Genomic DNA, 17959 nt, shown 5'->3' on the forward strand with positions numbered 1-17959 from the left:
GCCGACCAAAGGCCCATGACCATCCGCAGCCACCACCCGCGGGGATCGCAGACTGCCCGCAGATGCCGCTTTTTGTAGGCGGTGCACCACCATGCTCAGGGGGTATGCGTTACCCCTGGCAGTTGGTCTGTGGTGCATCTGTGCTGTGCAGAGGTTTCCTCTACTTCAGTCCATCTCCAGCGGGTACCACAGCGGGCAGCTTTTCTGGCATGTTGCCAGCCAGGACTCAGAGGTCACCACCTCTTTCTCCAGTCCCCAGGGTTTACTGGGATTTGCAGTTGAGCAGCCAGGCTCTACAGGGTTTCTTATCACTTCCTCTTTGTGGTTCCAGGTGCCTCTGGGATTTGTAGTCCATGGTCAGTCGGTAGGCTTCCACAGGTTGCTCCCCTTCTGTCACACACTCATATCACGTTTTCAGTGCACATATTACACAGTGCATACATTACAGCAGCAATGAAGGAGTGTGCTGCAACGCTGGTGTTCACAGGTATATTCTCAGAAATCTTCCTAGGTGAAGCTGGATGCAGAGATAACTAACTCAAACTTAAGCCCACCCCTAGCACTTAAAATGGAGGCATTTTAGCTTGACATCAACCTTGGCAACCTGACAGGACTACTATTTCTCTGTGAGGACCACTGCTTGAGCTGTTCTTCCACTACATTCAGTATTAACGTGTTTCTGTCAACAAGAGGCGCACGTGTCTCTTTTTTTACGTGTTAAGAACCATACAAATATAGCAATTATGGCCAATTCAGACAAAATCCTGTTCCTCTTTTGTGTCTCCTGGGGCACATGTACCAATGCAAGGATGCAGCATGAGATCTCCTGCCAAATCATCGCCTTTCTTGGTTTCTGATCCCTCCTCAGTGCTCTGGTACAACACAAAAACTGGCACCATTCTTTGGGGTTTTGGTGCCAATACCGCAATCCCAGGTGAAGGTAATATACTGTTGTCATCAGGCACATTTCAGTAATGAAAATGTAAATCAGTATGCTAGAACACTTGCCAGTTTCTGTTCAACTTGGAAAGGGGGCTGTTTTTAAAGTTTATGAAAAAACTATTGCATGTGGTCAGTATTCAGATTTGCACATTTAGTGGGCGACAGATAAATGCTCATAGCATGTCTTGTGGGGAGAGAATAGCTGTTCACATCCCTGCAGGCTCAAAGGACCCTGACTGTGAAGAAGTGATTGTATCTCACCATTGAGAAATGTCACACCTTCAGGCTGCAGCTATGGAGTTGCAGTAGCCACCATATTATTGCCACTGGAGTTGGATTTGTTCTCCATTCTTTGAATGTTTTCTCCATTTAATTATCCAGGTCAAAAGGTCACCCCTGGGTGCTGTAAGATGATATTTTTACACACTGGGGGCAGCTAATAACAGGAAAAAAAACAAGCCAGAGATTTTTCCAAAACTTTTTGATCACAGAACAGGAGGAAAAAAGTAAACAAAAATATTAAAAACTGAAAATTCAAATATGTACAATAGGGGCCCCTCACAAAGTGTCTAACAGAAAGAAAACAAGTTAATAAAATGTCTATTAAGTTTTCCTGTTCCTTTTAAAACTTATTTTTGGGGATAATTACAAAGGACTGTTTCTTGGAATTTGTATATAGTCTTCTAAACACTCTTCTCGGCATTGCGATACTGGTTGTGTTAATTCTGTTTTGTATCACTGAAGGCATACGCTAGTACAGAATAATAGATAATATATGACTCCTGGCTTAGTAATATTCTCAGTGGATGTTTGTCCCGTGCCCTGTCGGAATTGACTGGCTGTCCTTGTTCTTATTAGAGGAGACATAATTTGCTAGATAATTAATGGATTGTATTAGGTTTTCTAGCTAATAATTTCCCCAGTTTAACATGACTTAATACTAGCAGTCATTTTTTTCCCCCCACAAATTCATTTGTCCTTGGAAAAGACCATGTCAGCAATTTTTATTCCCTTTGGTCCCTGACATTTAATAGGTTTTGTTTTCAATGGCAAAAAGATACAACCTAGTATTTTAAAAAGGCAGTAGTGGAAGAGAGGGAAAGGTTTAGCCAAAAGCAATAAAATCAGCATAACCACAATTAAATGTCAGCTGGTCAGAATATGGTCTGCTCTTTTCCTCCCTTTTTTAAGAGTGTTGTGACTTAGAGATCTCAGGCAGTAAACGAGGCAGTTGTTCTGGGCTGCCCAGCTTCCAGCAATGTGTTCTTGGTTATTCAGAGACAAAATGGGACATGAAATGAGAGCTGGTCTTTTTCCGTGGCTTCATAAAATTACAGAGACAATATCTCAGTGCTTAACTCAGACAATTATGGCAAGATATACTCATTATGCTACATTACAGAAATGAGCACTATTATAATGAAGCAGCCAATTAGCAAGGAGGAGCCCACTCTGAGCTTTCAGATTTCAGGGGGGGGGTTTCTTCCTTTTTCCTTGTTTTGTGATTAGAATCAGTTAGTTTTAGAGACTCCACGAGTTATTTTGAAAGCCACTGTTTTTCAGTAATTAGCTGTCTCCACTTCATAAAACCATCATATTACAGACTGTTATGACTATTAGTAAACTGTATCTCCTTTATATTAGTCAGCAAAAATGCAATACACAGGGCCAGAGGTTTAATTCTCAATTGTTTTTCTATGCAACATCTGTGGGATAATTTTGATGCTATTATACCTCAAGCTCCTTTTTCTAATTTTGCTTCTAAAGAAAGTAGCAATTAATACTTTTACGAGGCGTGCCACAGTGTTGCAACTAAGGGATTGAATTTTTTCCCAAAGCTAGAACTATTTGAGATAAGCAGTCACAGAGGCTGATTCTCTGCCATTTGGCATCAAAGGCCAAGCCCTTTCCTTAGTGGGTCTGTAATACCCTGGGGCACTTATTGACTTGGTGTATGCTGTTACCTTTGTGTGAAGCCTGCTTAGAGGATTACTCCTCTGAGGTGTAGTCCTGCCACCCTGGCTCACCGGGAATGGTCTTACAGAAATTCATGGAGCTGTTCAAAAGCAAAGGGCTTGACCCATGTTTCAGGTCCAAGGCAGATGCCACTTATTAAAACTCATTAAAAATAGTGGGGTCGGCTCCTATGTACCACTTCTTTTCCTCATCTCATTTCCAGAGAGTGTGCTGCTGCTCTCTTTGCCAGGCACGAGGGAGACAGTCCCCGTTAGACACACGGTCCAAGAACCAGCAGAGTTATTCCTCCTGCATCCAGGAGCTAGAAGTTTATTGCTTCCAGATAGAGCCATTTTCAGACCTCAGCTGCACTCCCTGTTGCAACTGTAATTGTGACCAAAGGTCTGAGGGACATGAGGATGGATCAAGTCCACCTAAATCATTCCTGATGAGGTTTGCTCAATTTGCTCTTAAAAGTGTCTCTGATGGAGGTTCCACCCCACTCCTCAAGGAACCTGCTCTAGCCTTTGTCTGTCCTCACGCTTAATAAGTTCTTCCTGGTACCCAGTCTCACTCCTCCTTGTCGCTGCTACCATCTCTTTTCTGTTTGGTAGACATGGAGAGCAGCCGTTAACTTCCTGCAGTTACCTTCTAGTATCTGGAGACTCCCCTCCCCTAAATTGTTCTTCAGGCTAACCAAACGTAGTTCTACAGCCTTTCCTCATGGGTCATGTTTGGACTTCCTGCAACTGGTCTGCATTTTGCATGAGGGAGTTGTGGGTGGCCAGGGCAAAGGGAGACCATGGATCCTTTGTGTGATTGTAGGAGGCATTGCTGAGCTTGTACAGATGTGGTGGTGGGTGGGCATGGCAGTGCATGGTCCTGCTGAAGGAGTGTAGGGGGAGATAGGTGTGGTAATGCCCAGTGGTGATAGTGAAGAAGTGAGAACCCCTTTGTCTCTATCAAACCCTCAAAAAGGGTTTGGAAACCATGGGAAACAACAGCCTTGCTTTCATGCAAAAAGACAGTAAGGGTTGCCATTTTGACTCCCTGACAGTGCTGGGAGGTGATGCTTGCTCCGGAGAAGGCCAAAACACTGCCGTTAAAGAAAGACTTTTTACATGTTATAAGAAATCCAAGCAGCCCCTTCGGATATCTTAAAACTCATGATAAGCTCATCATGCTCGTGAGAGTTGGCAGCTCTGGGACTGCTCAGGGGCCATCTTTCATTCAGTTTGTCCTCCATCAGGAAAGGTACAACTCCTCCTTCAAATAGCAGGGCCCTGGAATGATTACAACTCTGTTTCCCCACCCCCGGAAAGTGTGCCAATTATTTATGACATTTCCAGGGCAGTGGATCGGGAATTGGAAAACAAATCTCCATAATTCACTCTAATTCTTCTATTTGGTGCTAGTGCTGCCATGTTTGTTGGTGTTTCCAGACTGTCTGGACATCGGATTTTGAGCACATTGTGTTATACTAAACACACTAAATTAACTGTTCATGCAAGCTAAAGGAATTTAAAGAATAACAACATAAAATTATTAAGTTTATTTTTTCTTCTTATTAAGAGAAGCAAACATGGAAAATAAGAGTCAAAGGCCAGGCAGAATCCCAACTGCAATCACTGGAGTGACAACTGAGACAGCCAGCAATGAAAGCACTTCATGAAAAGACTGGAATCAGGCAAGTCTTTCCATTGCCTTTTGTGGGATATGGATAGTTGGATGAGGCATTACTTGGTCCTTCTCTGTGTCCTAGACTGGCAGCCACTGGGGACATGGGGAGTGGGGCAGGATGAGATAAGAGATATTGGTCAGGTGGTTCCCTCAAACACAGCTTTTGTAAAGAAGCAGCCATGGTGTCAATCTGGCTTGGTGAAAGCTTAAAGCATTGACTGTAACCTGAAGAAGTACACAAACTGATGGCAGTGAGGGAGCAGCAGCACTTACAGCATCCATCAGTATACAGAAAGTATAACTGGACCTCAAACCCTGCACCAGCATGGAAGAGCACTTTGGGCAATCTTCAGAAAAATTACTCCTGAATTCAGACAGGTACAAGTAAGGTACAAGAAAGGTACAAGTTTTTGCAAATGCTGTTTAGAACATGCCACCTCTGTTATAAGTTGCAAATATAACCTGTTTACTGTAGTATCAGAATAACAGGTAATCTTTAATACATTTATCTTCACAACTACCAATTTACCAATGGGGACTGTAGCAGGTTCCTGCTTCCAAGAATGGCAATGATGCCCTATAGTGGCCACTTGACTCTTGCCCCTAATCTGGCTCCTCCCTTCCTTCTCACTTGCCACAGCTTGACATATTCTTAGTTTGAAAGCGAGGCTGCCCCACTGTCCCAGAGTGAGCCCAGTCCAGCTCCACCTGTGGCCCTCCTGGCCCTATTAGTAAACTGGTGACCTTGTAGGCTATTCATGGCCTTGTAACCACACCCATGTCTCACAGATATTACCCTAGATTGTACATGAGGATTGTAGATGATACACTAGCTTGTACAGGCCTCAGCCCCCTTGGCTGTGACCTGCTGGTTACTCTCCCTGTAGACTGCCAGCCTAGGTCCACTTCCTCTGGCCTGGCTTCTGAATCTTAGCCTAGTCTGGCCCTCAGATCATCTCAGCCAGGTTCGGCTAGCCCTTGACCTGTCTTGGCCAGATTCGGACAGCCCTTGGCCCATTTCACGTGGGCTCAGCCCTTGGCCCTCTTGGCTTAAGCCTACCCCTATCTCATTCTTGGGGCACAGGCTCTGCCCTTCTTGGCTTTGGCCCACCTCAGATATGGCTCAGAACCTGGAGTACCTCCCAGGCACCCCTATGTGGGCTCTTATCTCACCCCGCCCCCCTTACTAGTCAGTCCCATGGTAAAACTGAAACAAATAATGCAAGCCAAATGCTTTAACCAAAACACTCAAAGCTCCCCCCTGGATTGCCATGCCAGTGGAGAAGTCCTCCCCACTCATTAGCCTTCTCTGAGCCCCTGGGGTACCTGATCTGGCCTGCAGCTTCTTCTCTTTGCCTGTCTGAACTGGCAGGAGCTCTGCTCCACACACAGTTCCAGGTTGCATTACCCTCTGCCTCAGTAGCCAGGTTTATATTCCCTGAACCCCTCCTTCTCAGGCAGGTGCTTTCCTGAACAGCCATAGGTGTATCCTGCCAGCTTGATGAGTTGCTTACTGTGCCTTGGCTGTAGTTGCTCTCTTGCTGCCTTCCCTTCTGCAGCTAACTTCTGTTCAGTTGCCTGGGGCCCTTTCAGTTGCAGTCTCCCTCTTAAAGTAACGGGTTCTTGGTTTCTTGTTGCAAGAAAGCCCAGATTCTCAAACGGTACGTGCACGCAGGCCACAGTGCAGCGAGGAACTCAACAAGTCAGATGTAGAGCAAGCAAAGAGGAATGTGCTTCTGGGGTTCAGTGAGGTGGGCTTCCCCTTGACAAGGCAGAGAGGAGGGACCACCTGGGTTCTGGTTCCTGCTCCCAACATAGCTTGTGCATTTAGTTCAATGATAACTAAATGCAAAGTATACATTCACCATTGGAAGTAAAGGCAAGAATGCAGGACTCCATTGCTTCTGAGGTAGTGCCCTCTTCACTGGGCTCCACAGACATGCTACTTTTTACTTGGTCTTCTGGCCCTATGACTCTCACATTCTTGGCTGCCCAATAGCAAAGCATTAACAGGAGGGGTTGAGAACTTCCTCAGTCCAATTTAACCTATAGCCTGATGGCTACGGCACTCTTCTGGGTGGAGGGAGCTGTGGATCTGAACACCATCAGGTCTCAACTAGTAGGATATTTTAGAAGTCAAGCCATGGTAGTTCCTTCTTCAGCAGTGGATACTGAACTTGATACTGTGAGTTGGTGGTGGGGTTGCTCTGAACATTTCTACTGGATTGGGCCTCTCAGGTGACTCAGGTGATAGCCACCTGGTTTTTGAATCCCAAGAAGCCTTAGGAGGGAGTGAGCAGCTGAAAAACTAAGGTCAGCCAAGATACCAATGCTCCAGGGTTTGCACAGTAGCTGAACTTCAGGTGTCTAAGTAGGTTTTAGAGCAAAAGTGCCTTTGCCTAATGGGATTCAGCAGTTTCTGCACATTGCTACTGGGGACTTAGGCACCTAATTCCCTATAATTGTGTTTGTGAATCTCACTGTGAGTGCTTTGCCTGGAAGTCTGTGGCAGAGGCAGGACTCAAATAGGCATCTCTGGAATCTTGCACAAGAGCCTAATGATGGGACCATCCCTCCTCCGTGATGTCTTACTCAGTTTTTTCTGTCCTTACTCTGGCGAACTCACATGTGCTTGTATTTCCTGGGTTCTCTATTTGTTTTTCTCTGTCAAAAACAAATATAAGAAATTATATATGTTAATTCAATCTTGTAGTTGCTTAAGTGAATCTAAAAGTTTCAGGTAGCAATATTAATTGAGGCATGTCAGAATAGGAATGTGTTATTATTTCCTGGTTAAACATATTATTAAATATACACCATTAAATACAGAATATGGTCATCAAGGCCAGGTTTATGTTGCTACAGGAACCTTGTCTGTATTCCTGATGCATTTTGGTTGTAACTTTTCAGTGTTTCATTGACTTACCTTATAGCAATGGTGAGTGTAACAGGAAGCCCCCTGCTCCTGTTATTGAGGAGGCCTGAGAGGGCAGGCAGTTGAGGGCAGCAGCACCCATAGACCAAGCCTGGGATTGATGAAGGCAGGTGGTTAATGAATGACTGACTGTACCTGGCTGCTGGGTGCAGCAGGGGCAGTCAGGTGACCTGAAGGAGCCTGGGTAAATTTAAATCCAGCCTGGGGATATACAAAGGGAGAAGGATAGAGCAGAGCTTGGAGAGTATGTATTGTTGGAGTCAATCAGTCAAGGGTAGCAGTGCAGCTGGGCTGAGCCTGGCACTGATAAAGGTAGGCGGCTAACAAGTGACTAGTTCTGCACCTGGTGCAGCAGGTCTGGGCAGGTGACCAGAAGGAGGCAGGGTTAGGGCAGTGGTATTCAACCTTTGGTCCACAGACCCCTGGGGGTCCACAGACTATGTCTAAGGGGTCCAAAAGATCATAATCAATCAAAAGTATGTGAATATACACACTTACAATTCAAAGGGGTGTCCACCTCTATTCAAAATTTTTTAGGGTCTGCAAATGCATGGGTCGATGGCCCTCAACACCTCAACAAAAGTTGCTAAGTTGCTAAGTGGTCCTCCAGCCCAAATAATTGCCCACGCCTGCCTTAAAGGGAGGAGATGGCTGTTGAGGCCAGGCCTAAAACCCAGAGCCTGAGGTCTTTAGCAGTGGGCCACGGTGGGTGTGGCTAGAGAGAGGAAGGGGCCTAGGCTTTGACAGCTGGAGTCCCAACAAGCCCTTAGAAACCTGAAAAGGCAACCCTGTAAAAGGGGAACTGTGTGGGTGTGAGTGTGCAAAAGGACTCAGGCAGTGTGACTGGTCTGATTGAGAGGTATGGGGAGCTGGGAGAAGGTGTAGCTGAGTGGCACTGGCTTTCCTTGTGTTACAGTGAGTTACGTGTTAGCATAACCAATGGCATAAAACATACTTTGCTATGATCGTGTCTGTGAATGATATATTGGTATTACATTTCCTCACTTTTATTCCCCAGCTGAATTCTTTCCTTAATCCTTCAGCCACTTCAATCCTGTTTTTAACTTTTTGGTTCTGGAAGGTTTGCAAAGTTCTGGGGACACTGAGGACAGCTGACTTCTTGACATTATAAAAGATTGTCTTCTGGAACAATTAGCTCTGGAACCTAGTAAAGGAAAGGCCATTTGGGACCTATTTTTAAATAGTGCATGGATTTGGTGCAAACAGTAACAGTGCAACTAAGTTTGACATCCATGTAGGAAGGGGAGACAAGAAGAAAATCAAGAAGAAAATCTATTACAGTAGCCTTTAACTTTAAAAAGGGACATCTCACCAAAATGAGGAAGCTAGTTAGGCAGAAGTTAAAAGGGGATTCTAAGGCAATGAATAACTTTCAGGCAGCATGGGAACTGTTTAAGAACATTGTATTGGAGGCACAAAGCAAATGCATACAGCAAATAAAAAACAAAAATGGAAAGCAGACCCAAAGAAAACCAGCATGGTTTAATGGCAGAGCTGCAGTGGCAATAAACAAAAAAATTCTTCTTTCAAAAGATGGAAGACAAATCCTAATGAGGAAAAGAAAAAAAGAGCATAAACTCCGGCAAATCAGCTGTAGAACTGAAAAAGACAGGATAAGTACATTTTTAGGAGAAACTTGCTAGAGACAAAAATAGTAATAATAAAATTTCTTTAAGTACCTTAGAAGCCAAAGATCTACCAGGTAATCAGTTGGGCCTTTGCATATTTAGGGTGTAAAAGAGATGCTAAAAGATGACAAAGCCATTGCTGAGACACTTTGCATCTATCTTCACTGCAGACTAGGTTACGGAGATTCCCTCACTAGATCGACTCGTCTCTAGAGACAAGTCAAATGTGAGGTTTCAACTGATGATGGCATAGAGAAAACTGCTAAACTAAAAGAGAGGTGTTCAACCACAGGCCTGCAGGTCAGATTCAGCCTATGACCCCATGTCATCCAGCCTGTAGGGCTCCCCACAGATGCAGAAAATTGGTGATGGAGAGTGGTGGCATTTAACCCCCTGCCCCAGACTTCTTGACCCATCAGAAGCCCCAAGCTGTTCGCACTGGATCGGGCACCCGATCTGAGCACGCAGGGCCAGGCACAGGGTGTGCTGGGCCCACGAGGCCAATCCCAGTATGCAGGAGGCCAGAAGGGGGCAGTGCTGGACCCCAGGGCCCAATCCCAGCATGTGGGGGGGCTGAGAGCACGTAATGCCAGGCCTCCCAGAACCCAATCCGGGTGCATAGGGCAGAGAGGAGGCAGTGCTGGGCCTGATCCTGGCATGCAACGTTCAATCCAGCCCATGGAGCAGCCCCGTGCTGCCCCTCCCCACTCCTCTGGCCCACACAGCCAAGTGGTTGAGCACCCATGAACTGAACAGCAGAAAAACACTAGTATTTGATGTCATTCACCCTAGGGTCCTGAAGGAGTTCAGATCAGAAACTGCCCAACTCCTAACTATAGTATGCAATCTACCACTAAAAACAGCCTTGTTGCCAGAGGACTGGAGGGTTGCCAACCTGACTTCCATATTTAAAGAAGGCTCTCGAGGGGATGCAGAAAACTGCAAGCTGGTGAGTCTGACTTCTGTTCCTGGAAAACTGGTAGAAAAATTATATAAAAAAAGAATTGTTCAGCACATGAATGAACACAACTTGCTGGGGAGGAATCAACATGGCTTTTTCAAAGGGAAATCATGCTTCACCAACCTCCTGGAGTTCTTTGAGGGTATCAATAAGCAGATGGATCAGGGTGATTCAGTTGACACAGTATATCTGGACTTCCAAAAAGCCTTTGACAAGGTGCCCCATCAGAGCCATGGAATTACAGGGAAACATCCACTTGTGGATTAGAAATTGGCTTAAAGATAGAAAAGAAAGAATGGATATAAACGGTCAGTTTTCAGGATGGAAAGAAGTAAACAGCAGGGTCCCCTAGGGATCTGTGTTGGGACTGGTGTTTAACATAATCATAAATTATCTGGAAAAGGGGATAAGTAGTGAGGTGGCCAAACTTGTGGCTGACACTATATTATTCACAATGGTAAAGATCAAGGCAAACTGTGAGGAACTACAGAAGGATTTGGCACTACTGAGCAAATAGGCAAGTAAATGGCAGATGAAATTCAACATAGATAAGTGTCTAGTGCAGCACATAGGCAAAAATAACCCAAATTATACCTACGCTATGATGGGCTCTACATGAGCTATTACCATACAGGGAAGTCATCTAGAAGTCATTGTAGACAGTTTGCTAAAAACATAAATCCATGGTGCATCTAGACGAGTTTTTGTGCCCAGTTTTTGTCTCTACATCTCAGGATATAAAAGGACTAAAGAAGGTACAGAGAAGGACGTCAAAGATGATTAGTTGTATGAAGGATCTTCTTTTTGTATGAGGAGAGACTAAAGTGGCTAGGCCTATTCAGTTTAGAAAAGAGATGCTTGAGGGGGAACATAAGAAGGGTTTACAAAATACTGACAATGAAAAGAAAGTAAATAGGGATTTATTATTTACTATCTCTCGCAGTACAAGAACTAGGAGTAATAAACTGAAAGTAGTAGGGAGTAAGTTTAAAACTTAAAAAAGGAACTTTCTTTTCACACACCATGTAATTAATGTATGGAACTCATTGCCACAAAGTGTTGTGGAAACTGACAGTTTAGCCAGATTCAGAAAGGAATCAGAAAAATTCTTGTAGGAAAGGGGCATCAGTAGTTTTTGAGCATGGGAATTAGAGATACAGTCTCTGATTCAGTGTTTCCTAGACCTTAAATGCTAGAGGCTACAAGTGGGAGAGGAACAATAGATAAAACCCTGGCCATACCCTGTTTACTTTTCTTTTCAGCATCCACTCTCTGCCACCATGTGACATAGGATGCTCAGCAAGATGGCTCAGTTCTTATGTTCTTATTGGCTAAAAAAGCTCTTGCCAAAAAAAGGGTGGAAAAAATTAGTAAACGCATTTTTTAAATTGACCCAAACCACAGCTCTTGCTCCTAGTGAGTTCTTAGGCCTTGAAGGAAAGCAGCCCTGAGAAATATCCCTTTTATAGTGCCTTATACTCCAATCCTGCCCCTTTTAATTTAAGAGTAAAACTCTCACAGATTTAAATGGGAGCACCAGCAAGATGTTCCCAGCCACAAGGTGTTGAGGCTAGATAAGAACCTAAGCAAGGGCAGATCTGGGATGTGGGGTGCAGTGGTGCTATTGCAGCCCATTTTGATATGTGCTCTATCTAGACTAGGGACAGATATTCAAAAAGCCTGACCTGAATTGATTCAACCTTTGCAGGTTAGTCTAACCTGGCTAGGCTGAACCAGTTTGTAACCAGACAAACATTCCCTTTGGACTAAGGAAATTCAGGCACATGCCTGCAGTGTCTAGAGCAACCTTCCCTTCCTTTAGATAATGCTGAGCTGGGGAGGGTGTAGCCATGCCCAGGCAGGACCTCTAATTGCATCTGTTGGTCTCCCTCCCTGCTTCTTTATAGTGTCTGCAGCAAACTGACAGACAAGCAAGACAGCAGGGGTTGATAACAGTGTTTATCACCCCATCAACAAAACAATAGCCTCTCTCCATTCGTTCCAACTCTTCTCAAACAGCTTACCCGCTGACCTGTTGATTAGCTCCAAAAAACCCTAAGTGGTCACTGTTCTGTCTGCCTGTCCCAGTGAAACTGGAGACACACACACACACACACACACACACACACACACACACAGACACCTCTTGGCATTAACTAGCATACCACATGCCTAGGGTCTCTGCGGTTGGGGTCCATGCTGTGGGAGATGGGAGGGAGGGAGGGAGTGGGGTGAAATCCTACTTCAGCAGCGAAGTGAGGATAGGGCAGGGGGAAGCCAGGCAGACCCTGCTGTGCCTGCAGTCTCTGCCAGAGCTCCAGCCAGGGAGCAGAGGGGAGGGGCCAGCCCTGCTGTGGAATACAGAGCTCTGCCCAACCCAGAGAGCATGCCAGGATGCTGGGAGGAGTCTGATTTATCTTAAACCAGCAAGGGATCTGACACAGACATTGCATAAACCATCTTGACCCAAATCAGTTAAGTTTAATACTACATTCAACCAGGTTTATCTCAAACCAGTTTCAGCTATTTCCAAACTAGTTTATGTTCACTGAATAGCTGTTCTGTTACAGGTTTAAACCAGTTTCTGATCACTTAAACCAGTTTATGTGTAATGTCTGTCCCTAGCCCTAAAGTTTAAAACAGACTTCCTGGCAGTGGCAGCAGCATTTCTATTCAGGCAGCACTGACGGAGCCTTTTGTTTTCATGGCTCTGTATGATTCTTTCAGAACTCTTCATTCCACAAGTGTTAATAACCTAATCTCCTTTTTTACTGGTATTAATGTTCCACTAATCAAGCTATTCTTTCCTATGTAATCTATTGTCTCTTAGTCCCTCTTGGTAATGTAGCTCCTATTTCACAGCCCTTCAGACTGGTTTTTAACTCAAGCTAAAAATATAAACTCAGGTGTGGAAACATGAATTTGGATGAACATTAACTCAGGTGTGGAAATATCTTTCAGTGAAGTACTGGATGCACAGTCATGATGTTTAGGAAGGCTAGGTTTTGGTTTATGAATCTATTGAAATCTCAGTTTATGTCAGCTCCATTGACTTGTCCCTAGGGAGGAGTGGATCTGGCAAGGGAATTTCCCTAACCTATTTGATAGTGAAGATAGATGCGAAGTTTCTCAGCAATGGCCCTGCCATCTTTTAGTGCCCCTTTTGCACCTGGATTATCCAAAGACCCAACTGACTGCCTGGCAGATCGCTGGCTTCTAATGTACTTAAACATATTTTATTGTTACTGTTTATATCTCTAGCAAGATTCTTTTCAAAATCTTTGTTATCTCATCTTTTTCAGTTTTACAGTTGATTTGTCAGTTTGTGTTCTTTTTTCTTTTCCTTCTTAGGATTTTTCTTCCATCTTTTGAAGCAAGCCTTTTTTTTGTTTATTGCAACTGCAGCTCTGCCATTAGATCATGCTGGCTTTCTTTGGGTCCACTTTCCATTTTATTTTATTTTTTTTATTTGTGGTATGCATGTGGTTGGTGCCTCCAATATGGTGTTCTTATGCAGTTCCCATGCTACTTAAGTCCCCAAAGTGAAATGTAAGTTTGTGGTTTTCAAGAGCTGAGGCATTTTCTGATGAGAACAAATTTGTGCCTTCTCAAGAATTGAGTTGGCGGAAGCTGAGGAAGTATTAATGACTGTCAACTGTGGGAAAATATCCTTTTTTCCCTTCTTTTTGGCAAGGGAATGACATGGTTGTATAAATGGGTCAGCATGGAGAGTCAGTCTCTCCCATGGCATTTTAGTCAGTACTGAGAGTGATGGGAGCAGCAAGAAGGAAAATAAAGGTAAGGAACCTGTTGTTTTACAGCTATCCACAACTAAATGGTTTAGGAATTGCTTTTTCTTGTTTACTATGTATGGAAGACCTGTATACCAATGGTAATTTAGTAACATGCAGCACTCTGGGGTTGCAAAAATGGTAAACCCAGTATTTTTACTGTGTTTTGTATTATAAGTAAAAAAAAACCTTTAGTGCAGCCATAGCACTAATTGAGTTAAATAGATTAAGTCCTCATTGTGACGTTTGCACTGGAATGTCATTGGAATGAATGTTGGAATCCTGAAAAAGTTTGTGGTAGGAGTTTGTAGCTGTCGCCAGAATACCCATAAATGCACAATGTCAGATATCTTTCATTGGCACAGATAGCCAATATTCATCCAGTTCATTTAGCAAAAGCAAATAATATGAAAAAGAGTCTTTCCCCCACTCTGAAAATTGAAACTAGATCAAAAGGAAAGTCATGAAAAAATTTGTAAACATCCCTAGGAAGAAACTTTGAAGATGCTTTCTCCAGAACTTGTACATAGACAAAATCAAAAGAAATGATCTATAAGATGCTTCTGTTTTGCAAATGTGTTATTCCTGTTTCAAATTATTGTGCAGGAATTTTATGTAGCATTTACCTCTGCTGTGAGTAAAAACAGTATCTATGATGATCCAAATCAGTTTTATATACTGTAGATTAAAACATTTCAAATCAATCACTTGAATGTTCATGTATAGCACCAGTTACTTTTTAACATGCTTTAGATACACAGAGATATAGACAAACAAGCAGAGTATCCTCTTTCAACATATAGAATGCTTTTCAGTATATTCACGGAATTTTGCCAGTACCATATAAGTCACATTATTCCCTAATATCTGACAACAATCCTCTTTGTGTTCTCATATGCCTGAAAAATAAAGTACGGCAAAAGTAACTGGAGCTTTAAGGCATTTTAAATATTTTACTTTAAAAAACAAATATTTTTGCATTATTCACAATATATTCATTTCAAACAAAATAATTCAAGGTCATAGCTATTTAATACCAGTTTATGCTTTGGGTGTTTCTTAATCTGAGCATGAGAGGACCTGGATAACGATCTAGTTAAATCAGTTTCTCAAGTCTCTCTGACTCTTTGGAGCTAGGAGAGTAATAGCTTCCTCCCCACTGGATAACATGGAGATCTTGTAGTTTACATTTGATTGTAAGAAACAAGAATATTGTGATAAATTAATATGGAAACAGGAAGTGGAAATACATCCTGAAGCCCATTGTAAATGTCATGTATAACAGACTGCGTTTTCTTTATGCTTTGTGTGCTACACTTGGTGTGAATACAGTGTTGATGAAAGGCAAGTGCATTGCTGCTGCTGTTACTGCACCGACTTCCTCTGTTTTTGTTGTTGCTCAGCAGCCCCCAAAGTTTATGCAGAGTTATTTAACAAGCCTGGGCATGCTGGCTTACTACCTCTTCAGGCCTGTTTGTGATGGGATGAAAAATCAGTCAAGGACACTCTTGCTAAAACAGTATTCATGAATATGAATAGGCCTGAACTGCTAGGGTTCCTGCCATCAAAGTTGCAATAGCACTCTGTATTTCTTATCCACTGTTTTTAGTTACTTTATGATTTTATCAAACTTTGCAGTACAATGAATTTTGTAAGCTCGAGAGAGTATTTTTCAGAGGTATTTAAGTGATTCTGTGGTAGAAGAACAGTGCATTTTGGCTCCTTAGACAGAGTGGGAACTGACTTTACTGCTCAGGATGCCTCCCCAGCACTATGAGAAGTGTCCAAGTTATTTAGGAGCCAAAGGCTGGACTTCAGCTCCAAGTCCTTTCATACCCAGATTGTCAAAGGTATTTAGGCACTTAGGGGATTTATAGACATGTTCCAGGAGGTTGGGGGGGAAGGGGTGCTTTAATTAGAGAGGCTCTGAGAGTTGCTTTAATTAAAGTACATGGAGCATCATGTGTATCAGCATCCCTGTGCTGAAAAATGGCAGCAGGGGTGCTTTACCTAAAGCTTATTGAACCAGCTTTAGTTAGTGCCCCTGCCACCATTTTTCAGTACAGGGACGCTGATGCACATGATGCTGGAGTCTGTTGGAGCACGGTAATTGCCACATTCCAGCAGACTTGAGTAATCACAAGTCTGACGCATTGTAATTACAACATGTCAGAGCAGCCTCTCTGCACATGTGTAGGTGTCCTTAGCTCCCAACTCCCATTTATTTGATGCCTGAATAGGACCGAGGAGTCTAAATACTTTTGGTGATATGTGTGAGGCTTAAACACTTTGGAAAAAGTTGTTGTTGGTCTCTTCCTCAGGCTGATTTTCTCTTTTAATTTCATCAAAATGGTAGAGAGGGTTTCAAGTAGGAAGTTAGATAAATAAAAAGTAGTTTATGTAAAAATATGTAATGTGTGTGTACGTGTATATATTCCACCGTAGTCTACTGGAGAAGGTGGAATGTAAATTTAATAAATAAAATACATATATAGATACATTCTTGAATTGCTAGAGCTGTTCAAGAAAGAAGTTGCTAACACACACACACACACACACACACACACACACACACACACACTATATATATTATGAGTACGTATAATGTTAGCAACTTCTTTTTTGAACACTGAAGCAAGTCAGGAATTAATTATCTAATTAATTAGATTTATAGCCAAAAGGCTATGTTGGAATAGGAAGTTGGAATAGTGAGGCAGTACTAGGGCTAGCAAGATTTCCCTGAGTTATAAACCCTGGAAAGTCACTGCATCACTAAAATGTGTACAGTCATAATCATTCTATCCTACTGTGTGGGCACTTGCCACACTACACTGCACACATTCCCACGCTCCGTAGAACCTCCGCTAGTGCTGAAGTCACTGAGCTGAGATGCAAACCTGCGCGGAAGATTCTTCTACCGTTCTCTTTTACCCTTGCAAGAGAAGCACTCAGAGGAGAGCCTGTTGATCATCAGTTCTAGTTTCATTTTTTACACTGAGCAGCATTAATACTATATTTACCTGAAGATAAGATAATCCCCAATCATTAGATTCTATATATGGAAAATTTATAAATTTGTTATAATTTTCCAGGTATGGAATTTAATTATTGGAAGTTAAGCCTTGACTTTGTCCCCCTCCCACTGCTACAGCAGGGAAAATAGATCTGGGAGGGTCAGGTAGTCCCTTGCCTGCCCAACCTCTTCCCCCTGCAGCCCCTTCCCCCATCCTTATTGCCAGACCCTGCTCTCATTGAGCACATATATGTGAGAGACAAATTTGAAAACACTGACTTTGAAATAAAGATGCCTGTAGTAATTTAGTTAATCCAGAATTGATGTATTTTGCCTTTAAAGAAATTGCTGCAAGTTTTAGCACAGGTACTCTATAAATACACTTTCAAAAAACACTTTTGCATGTACTTGTATATAGTACCATCTTTTTTAATTAAAATTTCATTTCCAGGGCCAAATCAGTTTTGAATTAAATTCCAAATTTCTACTGAGCAGAGCTTAACTGCTCAGGTCGGTGAGGCACTACCACCAGCAAGTATCCTACCTCTCCGACTCAGCTTTCTGGGGCTCCAGGTACTCCCACATCCTACATGCAAGGCCCAAGTCCAGAAACCCGAGAGTTCAGATGCCCCCTAGCCTCACTTGCCCCTAGTCAAAAAGCCGAAGGACCAAGCTAGGAAAAAAGCCCAAAACTAATCCCAGATTGCTATATGCCTGTAACAGGGAACCCTAGGCCTGTTACTGAGAGACAGGGTGGTCCCTTTAAATCCAGTCACAGCCGGCCAGTCAAGTAGGGGTTAAGGCTCAATCCCTGCCAGCCAGTCAGGTGACAGAAAGGCGAAGGCCAGGATCCTACAAATGGCGAGTGGAGAAGGCCAGAAGGGCAGCAGAGAGGAGGACTCCCGGTGACCATGGTGCCACAGCCACAGTGTCTTTCAGAAGAATATGCCATGCTGTAAGCCAGAAGCATGATCATCAGAGGGAGATGATGGCTTGTGGATGGGTGCACGGGAGCACCATTCCACGGGTGTG

General features: G+C 43.3%; 1 long non-coding RNA gene across 1 annotated transcript in view; it reads left to right on the forward strand.

Annotated features, from left to right (window-relative positions):
- The first annotated feature begins 13867 nt into the window (after positions 1-13867).
- LOC109316208 overlaps positions 13868-17959 on the forward strand; it is a 64086-nt gene continuing 59994 nt past the window's right edge. The window contains exon 1 of the long non-coding RNA XR_002102759.1: positions 13868-13921. This is a non-coding gene — a long non-coding RNA (uncharacterized LOC109316208). The remainder of the gene's footprint in view (positions 13922-17959) is intronic.

This window comes from Crocodylus porosus, unplaced genomic scaffold (assembly GCF_001723895.1).
Source record: "Crocodylus porosus isolate Cpor-Errol unplaced genomic scaffold, CroPor_comp1, whole genome shotgun sequence".
NCBI lineage: Eukaryota > Metazoa > Chordata > Crocodylia > Crocodylidae > Crocodylus > Crocodylus porosus.